The following is a 17458-nucleotide window of genomic DNA, read 5'->3' on the forward strand; positions in this document are numbered from 1 at the left end:
GGGGACCATGACACGTTTTTCACCACCACTGTTAAAGGCACTGTTGAATTTTGTGGGTTTTTGTTCTCATCACCAACTTGAATACTGACACTTTCTCTTTCACTTCTGTTTTTTTCAGTGCCTCACAAACAGTTGCAGGTTCAGAAGTAGCATATTGTTTTTCCACACACACGGAGGAGAGAGAGAGAGAGAGAGAGAGAGAGAGAGAGACAGACTTCATAGAACTAGAGCAGTTAGATAAAAACGTACGAGAAATTTGATATCACTGCTATAATCTTTTTCTTGTTCTTCTTCTTTCCTTTTTAAGTAATGCAGTATTCTCTGTTCATTAACTGTTAGGAACTGAACACAAATCTTTTCTAATCATTCCTCATCATTTCACCTTTTGTGACCAGGGTACATTTAAAGCAGGACTTTTTTATTCCTGGTCTCTTTAGGGGTCACCACAGCAGATTATCTACCTCCATCACACCCTACCATCCTTCTCTGTCACACCAACTCCCTGCATTTGTTCATTACATCCATAAATCTTTCTCCTTTCCCTTTCTGCACTCTTCCTGCCTGCATCTCATTAGCACCATCCCTAATCAACACTTCTTCACTCCCTGTTCCCTTCACTTACATGTCCACTGAAGTCTGTTCCCGTGATCGCCCTCTCCACAATTCCTTTCTTTTTTGTGTAAAGATGTACAGAGCCTAAAGCAGTGAGCCTGGGTCATGTGTGAAAGTTAACCACCATCATGATGTTATGGTTTTGGGTTTCATCTAGCCAATTAATCCAAAGAAAGTTTGGCTGTGTTGAACTTGTTGAGTCCCTTTGGTCTCGATCTGAGTATTTTTCACATGTAAGGCAAAAGTGTTAATCACTCCACCATGGAACCACAATTTTTAATCTAAAAGCCACAATTAACATTTGCTAACATAATGCAACACTGCCAGGCAGTGAAGAAATTAAATCTGAGCGGTTCTTCTACTAACAAAAGAGAAGCCTGCCATGCGATTGCATATGTCCCTAGCCATCGGGAACCCTCACGTTAACATTAATAGAGTGGAAAAAAGTTAGGGTTCATCCTCCAGATTCACTGTGTTTATATTATGCTAACATAGCTGTGTAGCTAGCCACCACATAGCACATCAGTGTATACCAGATAGCCCAACTTCAGTAACTCTACAAAAGTCACTGCTGTTTAGTTTCTTGTCTTCATTTATGTCGGAAGTGATAGCAGAGCTGTACGTTTTAATTTTTCAGAATCCCTCAATCAGAACATGGTATATATATTTAATCTAAAAAAACAAACAAAAACTTTTGGAGATGTCCCGCGTACCACTAGAGGGAGCCCACGTACCATTAGTGGTACGCGTGCCACAGTTTGAGAACCACTGCTCTAGACAAAGCTAATAAAACTCTGAGTCATTTTAGACTATTTGTATTGAGACTGTCTCTCAGTGAGAATATTACATTGGTTCACGTCACACCTAGCTTCTTTTAACCACAACTGATTTCCCTTGGCTCAATGCAACAAACTTTAATGAAAGGAAAAGGAAAAAAAATCTAAGATTCCTTCGCTATTTTCAGATTGATTATAGTCAATTTGCTGATTGTAGTCAACCAAGAAATGCAATATATCCTTCATATATTTGCAAGAAACAACTCAGACTCACTTCCTCTGCAGAAACACTGTTGTACTCAATTATCAGTAGCATTATATTTTGATAAACTTCCTCTTCATGTCTGTCACCTTAACCAGACTGTTTCCAGACTGGGTCATGTATTATCTAGACACATGTTCAGTAACCACACATTATTCCTACCTCTGCAATTTTGTGTACCACAAATTAATTTAACACGAAAGTCTTAATCAGAGTATTTGCTTTTCATTTCAATTTTTTCTCTTTTTTTCTGTCATTGTTTGTTAAATTTGGTTAATTTCAATTGTGTGTCTCCTTGTAAACAATTCTTTTGGTGATATTAAAATTAAACAATAAAGAATTTCCGGTGTCATTGTAAAAACAAAAATAGTTAGCAACTTTTCAGCATATTGTCCTTAAGGTGGGGGCTGTGGACGGTAATGGGCTTTTTTGGTTTTTAGTTTTTGCTTTCTGCTCACTGCAGTTTCAATCAGCCCCTTTTTCTCTTTCTTTCCAAATTTCAAGCTGCAGTTTAGGAGAAGTTTTTTTTTTCAGATCATGTCTTATCTTCCTGTACATCTTTGGCTACAGAACAGCTCTGTATGTTTCACTTCTGTGTGTTCCTTATTTCACATTCACTGTCTGGGCAGTTTATCACCGCACACAAAGCTGCACACCATCACATACTCAGCTACAACCTCACCGCTTCATCTCCTGTGAGTCTAAAAAGTGAAGATGGGGAAAATTAATGGATGCCTAAAGTGCATTTTTATTTTCTACAATGTGCTGTTTGTGGTAAGTGGAAACCTAAAAAAATGATAGCTTTGTTTAGTTCTCAAAATTGATGTTCCACAAGATATTATTTATGTTGAAGGAAAAAGGGATCAGAAAACTTTTCATGAGTTCATTAAAAAATAGTGACTGTTCAGAAATGAAAGTCTTTGGATTATGCTCTTGGAAAGACTGGAAAAAGAATTTCAGCTTTTTACAAAAATCTTTCTAGTAAATATAAAAAAAACACAGAAAAAGGCAGGTTCACATCCGAGAAAAGGAAATCCTAAAACATCTACATAGAATTTCAGTGTATGAATAAAACCATCGTACTGTTCAGTAAATGAATGTGACACAAATTAAGAATAATAACCACATATTTATAAAGCAACATTCAGCTCCAGAATTTTGCTCATGCAGTAGACAGATAAAACATGAAGTTGCAGGAAGTAACTTGAAAAAATGGAGCAACGCAGCAGACAACACCAGTGTCACATTTCATTCAACCTGCCGACTACCAAGATGCTTTTATTCTCTTTGATGTTTTTTTTAACCTTTCTGAGGAAGAAAAGTGCTGCGAGAGGAAATGCAAATGAAACAGGAGGGAAAAAAGAGGGTGTAGTTTAAAGAAGCGGTTTTCATTTTGATTAGCCTGTAATATTATTTTTAATGTCAGGCAACTTGAAATATATATAAATAAATATAAATAACACAGCATGCATGTTTTCAGTGAAAAAGCCATAAGTGCAGTGCTCAGGGATATTTATTTCTTCACTGAAGTCTTTATACAACATGTTGAGCTATTTTATGTTGTCACTTTTTCAGTTGCAGCTGCAGTTCAGCATCTTGTTTTCTTAAGCTTTTAGTTTCAGAGATATAGAACTGTGATGCATTTGCACTTGCGTCAGTGTGATGGGAGCAGTCAGGAACCGAAAGCATGTCTAGAGTGAGTTTTGCCTTAAGATCTAAAATAGTGCTACATGTGGTCTAATTTAGAGGTTTGTCTATCTTTCTCGGTTCTCAACTCTAGCAGACGCTCTGCAAAGTCAGGTGGGGTTTCTTTTTTTCCATTTCTAGTTGCAAGACCAAGCTGTGCTTCCAACAACTGCCTTAACAGTCGTTAACTCTGTTTACAGCAGTGCTCCAAAGAACATCCTGCTTCTGTACATAATCAAATGCTTTCTCCTCCAAATTTTAATTTGCAAAGAGATGTTTTACCTTAGATTGGTTTGGTTACTTAATCAGTTAGCACTTGACTTTGGTTGCTGTGGTCTTAGCTCTACATCATCATTCAAGTCAGTCTAAACAGGGTGTGGAGCATGAGGGGTCTGACAAAATGCTTTTGCCATTATGTAATCTGTAACTTCCACATAGTATGCTGATCAGTGTAATTTACAATGATTAAACTGTAGTAGAGACGAGCAAACATATTGGTAGATCTGAGAAGAAAGAACTTTTGTTATGAAAATGATTTTAATCTTTTATACATGATTGCATTTGAGCTTATTAAAGAGCTGTGGCTCCTGGTCAAGTGAAGGTCAGAAACTCTTGGCGGACGTTAATGATCAGCCAATACACGGTGAGGAGGACAGGAGCTCTGAAAGGAATGGCAACACACCTGCTTACATGACAGACGCCTGGAGTGATTTTTATCGTTTATTACTTATATCCTTTAGAGTTAAGATTTAAGTTTTTATCATTTACACCTTATATCCTTTTGAAGTAAGTTTTAAGTTTCATTTATGTTCAGTTTAAGTAAGTTTCCTTCATGGTTTGAGTAGCATCATTTGAGTGTGACATTTAGCCTAGAAATCACACATAGTTCAGCTATGTATGTGCGCAGGCCTTATGTCTGGCTAGGACGAGAGGTGTGAGGTGAGCTGGGGTGCAGACGAGGTCATGACACATACATAGCCTACACAGCAGGCACCCACATACACACACACACTCACACACACACATACACACCATAGTAGATCTATTTTGGTAGGTAAGAAGTGAAGATGTGTTTTTGCTGCAATTGCAAATTGTGCCGGCATATTGTCAGATGCTTACAGGAAGTGCACCTGATGTTCGGGGAGATAAGGAGGCGCTCATGGTGCGACACCGGGATGGAGATGAGACGTAATGTTCTTAAAACTATGTTAAAAGTTAGCAGGAACATTTTGTGGTTTAGGCTGACGTATGTTGTATTGGTGAGCCCTCCGTACTCCTTTTCTCCAACTTTTGAACCTTAACAAGCAGAACTAGGATTTCAACGAAGCTGACCTGCCATTTCACATTCCTGTTGGTCACATTCTCAACCTCAGTGTCTGACAAAAAATTAATTAATTTTTTAATTTCTAATTCAAACTTACCAATGACAGTTTCTCCACTTGCTGGTCCTTGTTTAGAACCATGCTTAATCATAGCGCAAAAAACTGAGTGCAATAGCTGAGCATTAACTGTGTTTCTTCTGGCTTGCCTTGAAATAGTATTCTGTAAAACTATGTACTGAACCAATACTGAATGTAGAGTAAGTTAAGGTCTTATACTACTACTACTACTACTACTACTACTACTACTACTAATAATAATAATAATAATAATAATAATGATAACAACATAAACACCAGAAAATACATCTCAGAATCAGAGAAACTTTATTAATCCCAGAGGGAAATTGAGTTGTCATAGCAGCAAATATACAACAAACATATATATAAAATAAATATATAAAATGAGTGTAGAAACAGAGTTATGGCAGATAAATATTAAGATAAATAGAAGAATATAGAGATATAGGTACGAATAAATATAAAAGTGCCCAAATATGTCATGGTGTACAAAAGTGACAGGGTGCATTGAAGTGTGATTAATTCTGTTCCACATGTGTGGACCTGACTTAAAGAGTCTGATAGCAGTGGGAAGGAACGACCTCCTGTAATGACCCTCAGACAGCGAGGTTGAAGGAACCTGTTGCTGAAACTGTTCTTCAGATTGTCCAGTGTGTTATGGAGGGGTGGGATTCATTGTCCATGATTGCCAGCAGCCATCATTCTGTCACTGATCACCTCCTCCAGGGTGGCAAGCTTCATGCCAACAACAGATTCAGCCTTCCTGATGGGTTTGTTCAGTCTGTTTGCTCCTTTGCTTTGATACCTGCACCCCAGCACGCCACAGCAAAGAAGATGCTGTTCACAACAACAGACTGATAAAACATATTGAGCAGCCTGCTGCATACATTGAAGGATCTGAACCTTTGTAGAAACTTACCTCTCAGCAGCCCGGGCTGAATCATGTTAAAGGCACTAGAGAAGTTGAAGAACAATGTCCAAACTGTGGTGTCGGGTCTGTCGAGTGAGGAATATGCTCTCTGCAGCAGATGTATCACTGTATCGTCCACATTTGCACATTTCACTGCATCTCATATTTCACATTCCTGCACATTGACTTTATTCAGTTAATAGTTCAATATTTCCACATATAAGTATCTCATATCTTCTTTTGTGAACAATCACGTTTTTTACTGGAATGCAAGAATACACCCATACGTTCTTCTGACTCCTTTTCAACAGACTTCAGGTCACTAGCGTTACACTGTGCCCTCTACTGACCTTTTTAGGGAACAATAGAATGAATCCTTTGTCAGCCTTATCTGCATTACATCATATTCTCTCTCCAATGTCACACTTCTAAATGCATTTACATTGCAGTAAGTCAATGCAAAGCATTTACAATACATACATTGTAATTGTAATGTTCATATGATGTGTCAATTTTATTGTATTTTTAAAGTTTTGTCCTCTGGACAGTAAAGTCTTCATGTTTTGTTGACACACTTAGGTCTCTATACATTTTGGCATGTATATTTACAACATAGACCAATTTTGTTAAACACTAACTACTGTGACTCTGTTTCGTCAGGTGATAGGAAGTGGAATGATTTTCCTGGTAGCACAGCTCACTTTACTCTTCAGTTCCTTTGGCATCCAGGTAAAAAAAAACAATACCGTACATGACTGTTGAATCCACTACATGTTTTGTTGGTTCTTCAGTTTTAGCACTTTTAACAAAAAAAGTGAAGTTATTCACAATATCACAAAGAGAAAAAAATGAAAATAGTAAAATAATTAAAGATTTAAGCATCCACAGTATATTTGTTTTTTATGATATACCCACTCAGTTATTTTAAGATTAAGTTTAGCATTATCTCCATTGAGAACATTTAATTGAAACTGGACCCCAAACCTGAACTACACTTTAACTAAAATTAGATGTTACGTACATTTGTTATTTTGTAGCAATAAAGAAATAGTCTTGCACTTTTAAGGCTGAACTGTGTCTTCAGCTCGAGTCGAAGCATCGACCTTTTTCTTGCCACCATTGGGAACATTGGAAAGTTTGTCAGGAAGAAGCCAGAAATTAAAAGACGTAAAGGCAAACTTTAATGAAAAAGTAACCTCGTCTTTAGGCCTTTGGCCAAAGTCTGAAGAAAAGTGAAACTAAACCCAAAGTTTTCAATGACAAAAACAAAGGGAAGAGCAGGGCTGCAAATGCATACACAAGATCATCGAGGAATTGCACACAGGGTGGTAATGAGCCACATCTGAAACTAGTGACAACAATAACATGGAGGAAGGTAAAACTAATAGTAAGGCACAAGAGACGACTCATAAAATGAAACAGGAAGTAATTAAACAGGGAGCCACTGAACACGCAGATAAAGGTTTAACACAATACAAGAATATATAGAAAATGAGCTAAAACATAAAGTAACAAATAAAAATAGAAACTCTAATCACAAGCAAAACCAGACCATTACAGTAATATGAACTAAAGACTAAGAATCCTAAAGACTAGACACATGTGATAAGTATAAGCCCAGAAATGAAGAAAAACCTCAAAGCTTTCTAAAACTACACTGTAAAATCTAATTAGTTCCCAGAACTCAAAAAAATTATGGAAACTCGTTGCCTCAAAAAAATTGAGTAAAGCTTAGCTAAAAATGACTAAGTTAGGACAACTTATTTACTTTGAGTACTCTGTACAAGCTCATTTGTTCCCAGAACTCAAAAAAATTGGATCAAGTTTACGTAAGATGACCAAGTTAGGGCAACTTACTCATTTTGAGTACACTGTACAGCCTTGTTAGTTCCCAGAACTCAAAAAAATTATGGAAACTCGTTGCCTCAAAAAAACTAAGTAAAGCTTACTGTTAGGACAACTTATACATTGCAAGTCTGCAGTATTAAGAATAACTTGATATCTCTGACTGTGCAATACTAATTGTTTACCTACTGACAAACATTTCAAGTTCAACTAAATGAAAAAACAATTTGTGGTAACCTGAATGTGATTAAAAATAATTAACAACACTTTTTGTAATGATGTTAAAAATCAGCCCAACTTTTATTTTCAAACACAACAAAGTATAACAGCCAACATACTGGACACTGTTCTGCTGAACAACAAACAATTATATTGACATCACTGTTATAATCTTACAATGAAACAAAGTCTCAGATGTAATTATTCTGAAAATAAGTTTAGGTCTACCACAGTTTGTTTTGTACTTACATTACTTATATAATCAAAATAAAATATTTATTGTTCTGTCACAAGTGCAGTCTCTAATTTAAACAACACATTTGTTTTCCATTCCAACACATGAGCTGGAATGTTGTATTATTTTAAGGATGGCTTGTTTCCAGTCCAGGCATTACTGCCTGAATGACTGTCATGGATCGAGGTGATCCAAATGTAAGTGCAGAAGAAAGTCTTTAACTTCCCTTAAGTACAGTGGCAGTGGATGTGGGTTGGAGATGCAATGAGCTTGAACCTGCAGGCGACCATCTTCACTGACCACACCATCTGTGACGGAGGACTCATCTCTCCTGGTGTCCTGCAAGCAAACAATCATATTTTTTGGAACATGAACTTAATTGCTTTCTTAAAACATTTTTTTCTGCATTCGGTATAGAACAGACTCCAATTTAGACGATCTCAGGCCCCCTCCCCACTGGAGAGGTGACATTCAATGTCCCAAATTGTCAGTCTGGATAGCCCTGACCACCACCCAACACACAATAATGTCATGAAAGCATCATTTTAAAAAGGGCTATGCAAACATGGCCAATAACTTTCATTCTAATGATGTGCAAAATGATTTGGGGCACAAAACAGATTTTGCTGTTAGAAAACTTGCAGACTTCACTATATACAGTGTAGACCCTCTAAACTAAGTTTGGGGGATGTGATCTTTCAAGAAATGCAGACCAAACTGTTGTTGTTTGTTTACTTACACAGCATGTCTTGTAGAATTAACTGTGGTCACCAGCAACAGCATAGTGCAGTCATATCTCAAGTCTAATAACAGAAGACAGGAAAAGATCAGTAAAGAAACAACTTCCCCAAACCAAAGCACAAATAAAACAATAAGTAAAACAGGCTGATCTAAAGTATGATTAAAGTTCAGCCTGATTAATATAAATGTCACTGACAGTTGCTAATATATTGGAAAACCAAAATACTTACTGATGTCTTTCTGTCCAACAACAGGAGTGCTGGTCCCGAGCCTCAAAGACAGTAAGAAGCAAGCAGAGGAGAAAAAACAGAACATTTTTCAGAAACTGATTTGATCCTTAATGGCTGTGCAATCATTGCAACATAGAGTTTGCTTATGTTGTTAAATAAAGGCTAGATTTGACATTAATAGATGCCACAGATGTTCTAAAGCTGCCACAAAGCAAAAAAAAAAATAGACGTCTCCGAAAACGTCGGAGACATTTTTGCAAATATGTGATGTCTTGATAAATCGAGCAGATATTTGAAATTTACACAGCTACATTCTCGCCTGAAAATATCTTAAAAGTTTATTTTGTGACCCAGAAAAAGTAATAAGTTTTCAGCGGCGCTCCTCCGCCATTGCCGCGCTTACAAGCACGCACAGGCTCTGACAACCGTGGCCGACAAATGCGATCCTCCTTTTCCCCAGACTACCCTTTCTGGGTCACAAAAAAAACCTTTTAAGATATTTTCAGGCGAGAATGTAGCTGTGTAATGCTCAAATATCTACTTAATTTATCAAAATATCACATATTTGCAAAAGTGCTCCACGTTGCCGGAGAGCTCTGTTATCCACCCACCACATCCCACACCTACCCCACCCCTAACGGCTGCACCTCCCGAAGAATTTTGTCTGGGCTCTTATCTCACTTATTTATTTCAAACAATCAACAGAAAATTTCACCACATAGTTTTATGTAAGGTTTTTAAGGCTGTGGTGTTAATTTTTAAGTAACAGCCCAGCGACAGCAGCAACGCTAGGCTAACACTAACTAGCTAGCAAGATTTTAAACCTGGTGCTAAACTAAGAGAAGCCACAAAATCAGTTTGAATAAGAGTAAATTTATAAACTCACCAAGTCAGTGTATCAGGTAAAGATCCACAGCAATGACAACAATAATATCTTGAGCTGAGCTTCTCCAGGTTTGCTCAACATATTCCATAAAAAATGCACCGTGAACATGCGGACTGATCCGAGAGGGAGGAGGACGGTAGTCACGTGGCATTTTCAAAACACATCTTTCATCCTTCCGCACTGAGAAGCAAAACTTCCAGCTTACTTAGTTATTCTAACTTAAGACAACTTAAATAAATGGAGTTTATCAGCGTTTTTGCATAAAAAGTACTGGTAACTTATTTAAATTGAGTTCTAATAACAAATTGATAAAAATTGAGTTCAGCCTATTTAATATTTTTAATTAAACACAATATTACATTTTACAGTGTACAAAATTCACAAGACAGGGAATTCTTAATAATAAAAAAGAATTTAAAGTCCAAAATTGCAATACTATAGGTCCAAAACTGTGAACTATGCCATATAAATTGAAGGCTGTCACATGGGCACAAAATGTAATAGTATAGTTTAATAGTAACTATAGTCTGCTTTCAGTTGCTTCCCCACCAAGAATAAAAACAGCTGTCTTGGCCCAGTATTTTTTATTCTTTCTCGAAAGCACCAACTGGAAATATTGTCAGGCAAAAGTTTGAAATCATTCATCATATGTGTGGTAGGTTAGAATAACTCCCTCCTTTCTGGGTATTTCTTTTGAGTTAATGGTCACTGCTAGTCATGCTTTCAGTTTGCCTTCATCAGATGCTTCTGGGTAGCAGCAGAATTATGGCTAAAAAAAGGGTAAAAATAATGAAGTCATTACAATCATTGCATTGTTACCAAAATGTAACTGAGTGCAGTAATGCTCTGAAACCATGCTCAGAAGACAAAAGCAGCTAATTTTCAGTTGTGAGCACTGAGCCAGGTTTAGTATCAGTCATTCTCCAAAATTATGTAATTCATAACACTCGTCTAGAAATGTTTGTAGTGTTTATTTAGAAGCAGACAGTTTTCAGGCAGAGGTTCCAATAGTTCTCAAAGTAAGAGAAAAACGCAGTGAAGCTGGTAGATTGTTGGACCTGTTAATGGTTCACTATCTGAATCTGGGGGCCAAGTTGCAGGTTGGTCCTGGTGTGGCCTCGTTCAGATTTTGAAATGCTTGAGTCATGATCTATATTATTAGATATTTGTGACGAGACTCAGATTCATTAATTCTATTTGGTTTACCTCAACAAATGAATAAACTTCCAGATTAATCTGGTGTTGGCGTTGTTTCCAGCTCTCATCATTTGGTATGCCAAGCATTGGCTGGTTTTGGCTGTTTGCGTTTGGTGTCCTCGGTGTCTCCTTCCTGGGAATCTTTGCTGCCTGCTGTGAGAAAGACATTGCCATCAAAATAGTAAGAACAAGAGCCCAAACAAGATAAAGAGCTGATACCTGTTTATTATTTGTTTTTATTTTCACAATAATCACAATGAGATCAAAGTGATGATGATTCTGTCTGTTTTTAAAATATTGCTTCATGTACAGTTTGCAGGCCTCGTGGGGACTGGAATGATCATCATGATAATCTGTGGCATCCAGTGGCGGTCCTAGCCTGTTTGGCGCCCTGGGCGAACACTCCCTCTGACGCCCCCCCCTCCACCACACACACACACACACACACACACACAAAACATATTAAGGATCGTACATTAACATAAAACTGTTGTCCACACACACATATGAAGACAGAGAGAGTATGCATAGTATGCAAACGGCTACCAAACAGACATCATAATTCTTCATACAATGAGAACAGGACAAATCAACAACTGACAATGACTAATTAATATTAAAATCTGTAACATAATGTATTGTTTGGAGTTTAATCTGTTAGTGTTACTATTTTTACCATTTCTTCTTGGAGCAGCTGTAACACACGTAATTTCCTTAGGAATTAATAAAGTATTCTGATTCTGACTGTTTCAGGATGACCTGCCATTATCCAATGACACATCTGCTTACCTGTATCTTTTGCTCGTTTCTCCTCCTCTTCTTTTCTATTTTTTCTAAACTGAGCACCTGATGGCTTTGAACTTTTCTTGTCCATCTTCCATTGGTTTTAATTTTGCACTCCAGTATGAACACCCATCCTTCAACCCGAGGATCACCACAACATATCCTAACAGACCTACACCGTAGTTCACAGATTCACTTTGTCTAGGGTGCATTTCTGAGATTTCACACAACCCAGGATTCAAATCATGAATACATAACAGACTTGGATTTACAACATTAGGAATGAAATGTGCTCGATTTGGAAGCAGCCAGGGCTCCTCCCTTTCGACGGGTTATGTGTGAGACTTTAAATCATCAAACTGTAAATTTTGAATTGTCATTGATCCCTTTACCCCGAGTCCTAAAGTCTATATTTATTTTCTTACTCTTCTTATATTTATTGTTTGTTTATTTGCACTGCTGTAACTGGAGCCTCGTCGTCTCGTCTCTCTATATACTGGACTGTATGTAGCGGAGATGACAATAAAGTTTACTTTGACTTCAGCAGCGAGCAGGCGCACCGAGGGCTCTCGCGCTCACTTTTCGTGTATAGAATTTTGAAAAACGGTGCAAATTATAAGTCTGTATCATAATGTCTGGTGTTTTCGTGTTTGTTATTTTGTTTTATTTTGCTAGTTGGTTATTAGATGCCGCTCCAGTCAGCCAGAGAATCCCCGCCGCCCCGCCCTCTCCTCTCTGCGCCGCAAAGCAGCAGGCGCACCACGCAAACGGAGGGCGCCCTTACTCCCAGCAAATGGGCGATAGAAAACCGATCGATGCCTGTGCCATTCCCAATATGCGCTGGCTGCCGTAGGGGCAGCATGAGTACGAGCGTTTTTTTTCTTTTTTTGCCGATGCCCGTGATGCCGCCCCCCATCACGATGCCGCCCCGGGCAACCGCCCGTGTCGCCCGTATCTAAAACCGCTACTGGTGGCATCACTGTAGTTGTCAGAAGAAACCAGGTCATCTGTCCTTCTCCCTGCCTATCCAGTGATCTGTCTTCTTTTCTCGTCCTGTTTTTTATTATATTATCTATATAGAAATAGTCTGAATCTCATTTATTTTCTGATGACCTTGTTTTTTGTCCACTTTTGAGATCAACTATCTTGACGTTCTGTCTTCATTATAGTTTTTCTTTTATTTATTCAGTACCTTAGTGACAATTAGAAAAAAAAACATAGCCGTATTTCTTGGGAGAAATCAATCAACTCCAGAAAGTCAAGACGTAGTTGGATGCACACCATTTGGTTTCTTTTCTTCTATTTTCTATAGTATGTTTAATGTTTTAGTCATTGTTTCTCTGCCTACTTAAGATTTGTGCCCTTCTCTGTCTGTCATGAAATAATATATTCTCTCATTTCTCTACCATGATACTAAAGATGTTCTTTTTATTTGTAGTTAAAGGCTGCCTTCCTAAGTACCTCCAGTGAACTAGTGCAGCCCTACATGGAAGTACCAGGCATTAGACACATGCTTGACGCGTTACAGAAACATGTAATGTACCTCTATGAGAGGAGTCTTTTTTTTTTTTTTTTTTTTTTTTAAATATGAGAGGATTATTTCCACAACACATTTGGATTTTGGTAGAAGCATACAATAGGGGAAATACTTATTTGATTCCCTGCTTAATTTGCTTGCTTACAAAGAAATGAATAGTATATATTTTTTGGTAGTTTAATTTAAATGGATTAAGACAGAATATCAAACAAAAAAATAAAACACATTCAATCTCATGCTGTGTTCTGTTGAGGCTGAGCGGCCAGAGCGAGAGAGTGGACCCTAACGTGCAGACTCAGACGGAGGTAGTTAGCGTGGCTTTGATGTCAAAACTTTATTACACGAGACTTAATACTAGTGATGCAGATTGCAAACAGAAAGCTATGATTTGAATCAGGTGATTGCAACTATGACAGGTAAACAGGCAATGGGTCGTGGTTCCAGGCTGGTGAAAACCGAGTCACTGAACAGAGGGAAAGAGGTGAAAGGAAGATGATTCCAGGAATATTAGATCACAGGAGAAAACAGTTAATTCACAAGAATATATAACTTCACAAGAACCTAACTTGGTGACCTGGCACTAACAAGGGTTAGCAGATAATCTGGCAATGATTCATTGAGAACGCAGGATTTAAATACAGCTTCGGGAATTAGCAACAGGTGTGTAGAGGGATTGCTGAGGCAGCCACTCACCTGGACCATGACAGTGTTCCAGTCAAATCTGACCAATTTACAAGTTTTAGCTTTGAAAAATGTAATTACTTTGATTAGACCAACCTAAGATTCCAAGATTTTGTACACAAAGAGAATTTAAACAGGCAAAATAAATGATTTTAGTTTGCATACAATTTCGTGTGTATTATTCAACATTTTTACAGTCAGTGGTTTTCTCAGTCAAAAATGACCAGTCATTAGAAATGAATGGGGGAGACATCAGTTAGTCACTATGTGAGGAGGAGGATAAATTCTGAGTATGACTCAAACAACTCCACAGTCAAGCACAGAGGTGGAAACATTATGCTGTAGGGCCAATCTTCTGCTAATGGTACAGGATGACTTCTCTGCGTCAAGGGACAAATATACGGGGCCATGTCCCATAACATCTTTGATGAGAACCTGAGCCGCAACAAAAATGGATTGCAGATGGGTCTTCCAAACTGACAACAACCCCAAACATACGGCTAAAGTAGCAAAGACTGCCAAAAGAAGAATATATTCACTCTTTCTCCATTAAAATTAAACTACCATAAAAAACTACTATACTATATAAGACGTAATCAAAAAGTTCTATAAAAGGCAAAAATCATACTCATTTTAAATTCCACCTTGAACTACACTTCAAGGTTGTCTCCTTGAGCACCTCTGGACTGATTAATGGCTGCTGCTCTTTCTGATCACTCTGAGGAAGTTCTGCTCTAACAAGATGCACTCAGGTATCAGCAACTCTGCGATGAATGCCTGTACATTGTGAGCAGGTTCATCATGGCACATGCCACGGCTCTTTAGGGTAAATGTTTGCCCTCAGTTTTCTCACAGTGCTTAAAAAGAACTTGTTGCTGACCGTCTGACCACAGGGAAAAAATACACAATACACACAACTGCATTAACACAGAAGTAACAACAAGCATGCTCATGATCACTGATCATTTTTGTTTGTACTCAAGGAACTTTTTGATTGCACCTTATACAGAAAACCTTTTATTAATAATTTTCTGGACTTAATTAGTTTACATATTGCAAACTGCACAATATTGTAAAATTATATTGAAACTTTTCATTTGTCTAATGTGTTTTTGACATATGTTAACAGTTCGAATGCTGTGGAATAGGGAGTGTTGAGGACTGGGGCAACAAAATCCCAAATTCCTGTGAATGCACATCAGATGCAACTAATTGCAAACACAGACCTCAGGTTAGTTTTATGAAATAAAACGAGAATGTTGGACTTGAAAAAAAAAAGAAAAGGAAACTAATAAACCTTATTTGATGGGAAAACTCATCCTCGTAACATGTTAATCATTGTTTTGATGACTGGATAATGATTAAATGTAGTCAGTCATGTTACTTTAAAGATTTTGACAGACTAATGAATCATCTCTTCAGAAGCATCTGTTGAGTTGACTCTGGTGTTATGAATGTAAACACTCTCTTTTTCACCATCAAGTCTTTGCTGTGTAAAATCAGTGTCAAACTGTCACGTTTAAAAATCAAAGTCCAAGAATTTTGTGGCCATACATTCATCAAGTATGAATTTGCACTTGTTTGATGGTTTTTAAAAAATCTGTTCTTTGCAATTATTTCTATCATATACTCTATGGTAAACTATATTTCCTAAAATGCATCAGAAAATTAACGATGTACTGGTTTTATTTGCGTCCACATTGTGTTTCTGTTTTCTTGCAGGGAAAAGGAGGTCCAGAGAAAATCTATGCAAAGGTATTTAGTCAATCACGCTACCAGTAAATCCAAACATGATACAATCTGTAGGTCAGTTATGTTTACAGGTAATTACTATTGTCGATTCTGCAGGCTTGTGGGGAGCGTGTTTTTGGGTTCTTGGACTACATCTTCAGGATGATTATAAACTTCTTCTTTGCATTTGTTGTTACAGCAGTAAGTTCCACTATTGTTTTTCCTTTATTTTCTTTGGTTTTCACTGTGTGTCACCGTGACTGTGTTGTTCTTTAAGATCTTGTCAAAATCACCATGGCCACCTTTAACGTATAACTTTAAAAATCAAAATCAATGTCTCTATAGCATCTTTAAAATCTCAATGAACAGGAAATAAGACCCACATTTGTTTACAGTTTGATTCCAAGGAGCAGACTGTTGTTTTGTTTTTGTTTGCCTGTTGTGTTTTATTTTTAAAGTCGACTTTAAAAAAGCAATTTGATAGACATAAAATGGTATTTTTGCACCAACAACAAAATACCCAAAGAGCTATTAGTTGAAACTGGCAAATTTCATATTTAATTTCTTACAAAATTGGAGAGAAATGGATAAGTTCCAGACAAAAGAAGAAGTGGAAGACTTATAACAGGTGAAAAGTGAAAAGTATCTGAAAAATACGTCTCGAAGAAATAGTTAAAAAACATCATACAAAGACCTATCACAGGACCTGTGAGATGCTTCTGGCCCTTGTGATCCATCTACTGTTCACCGAGGCCTCTTCAGAAAAGTTGGCTGTCAAGCAGTCAGTCTTTTAGAAGAGAAGCAAGAAGAAAAAACTGCCATACTTTATAAGAACTGGACTGAAAATCAGTGGCAACAGGTCTGATGGAGTGCTGAGTCCAAATTTATAGTTTGTAATATGCTATTGTCCGTATGTACAGAGGAGATCAGGAGACAGGTACAACAGTGAGCGTATACAGCCATCTGTAAAACACGGTGGAGGCTCTGTCAAGGTTTGGGGCTACATTTCAGCCAGTGGTGATGGAGATCTTGTCTAATTTTATGGAATCGTGAACACACAAAAGTACCATTGGATTTTGACCCACCAAAATATACAAAGTGAAATGCTTCTTACTGGCAACAACCAAATTTTGCAGCATGTGAGTTACCTCCAACACCCTGCCAGTGTGGTAAAAGCATACCTGGATAGAAAAACACACGAGTAACACACAGCTATCAGTCATAGACTGGCCTCTCCAGAGGCCAGATACCCACAATACTGAAGCAGAGTGGGATTACCTCTACAGAGAATGCAAAACAAGGCAGAAACATGTGTAAGAATAAAGGTAGAATCATACTGGCTATGCTGTTTTGTTTGTTTATATGGGCATGTGTAATACTTTGGGAGGCCACTCCCACTGTCAGGTGCTGAGACGTGAATCTTGCCCTAGTGTATTAACTGTTGAACTTCACCTTTTTTAATTCTACAGGGAGTGCAGAATTATTAGGCAAGTTGTATTTTTGAGGAATAATTTCATTATTGAACAACAACCATGTTCTCAATGAACCCAAAAAACTCATTAATATCAAAGCTGAATGTTTTTGGAAGTAGTTTTTAGTTTGTTTTTAGTTTTAGCTATTTTAGGGGGATATCTGTGTGTGCAGGTGACTATTACTGTGCATAATTATTAGGCAACTTAACAAAAAACAAATATATACCCATTTCAATTAATTATTTTTACCAGTGA

Source organism: Oreochromis aureus, linkage group 17, assembly GCF_013358895.1.
Source record: "Oreochromis aureus strain Israel breed Guangdong linkage group 17, ZZ_aureus, whole genome shotgun sequence".
Taxonomy (NCBI): Eukaryota; Metazoa; Chordata; class Actinopteri; order Cichliformes; family Cichlidae; genus Oreochromis; species Oreochromis aureus.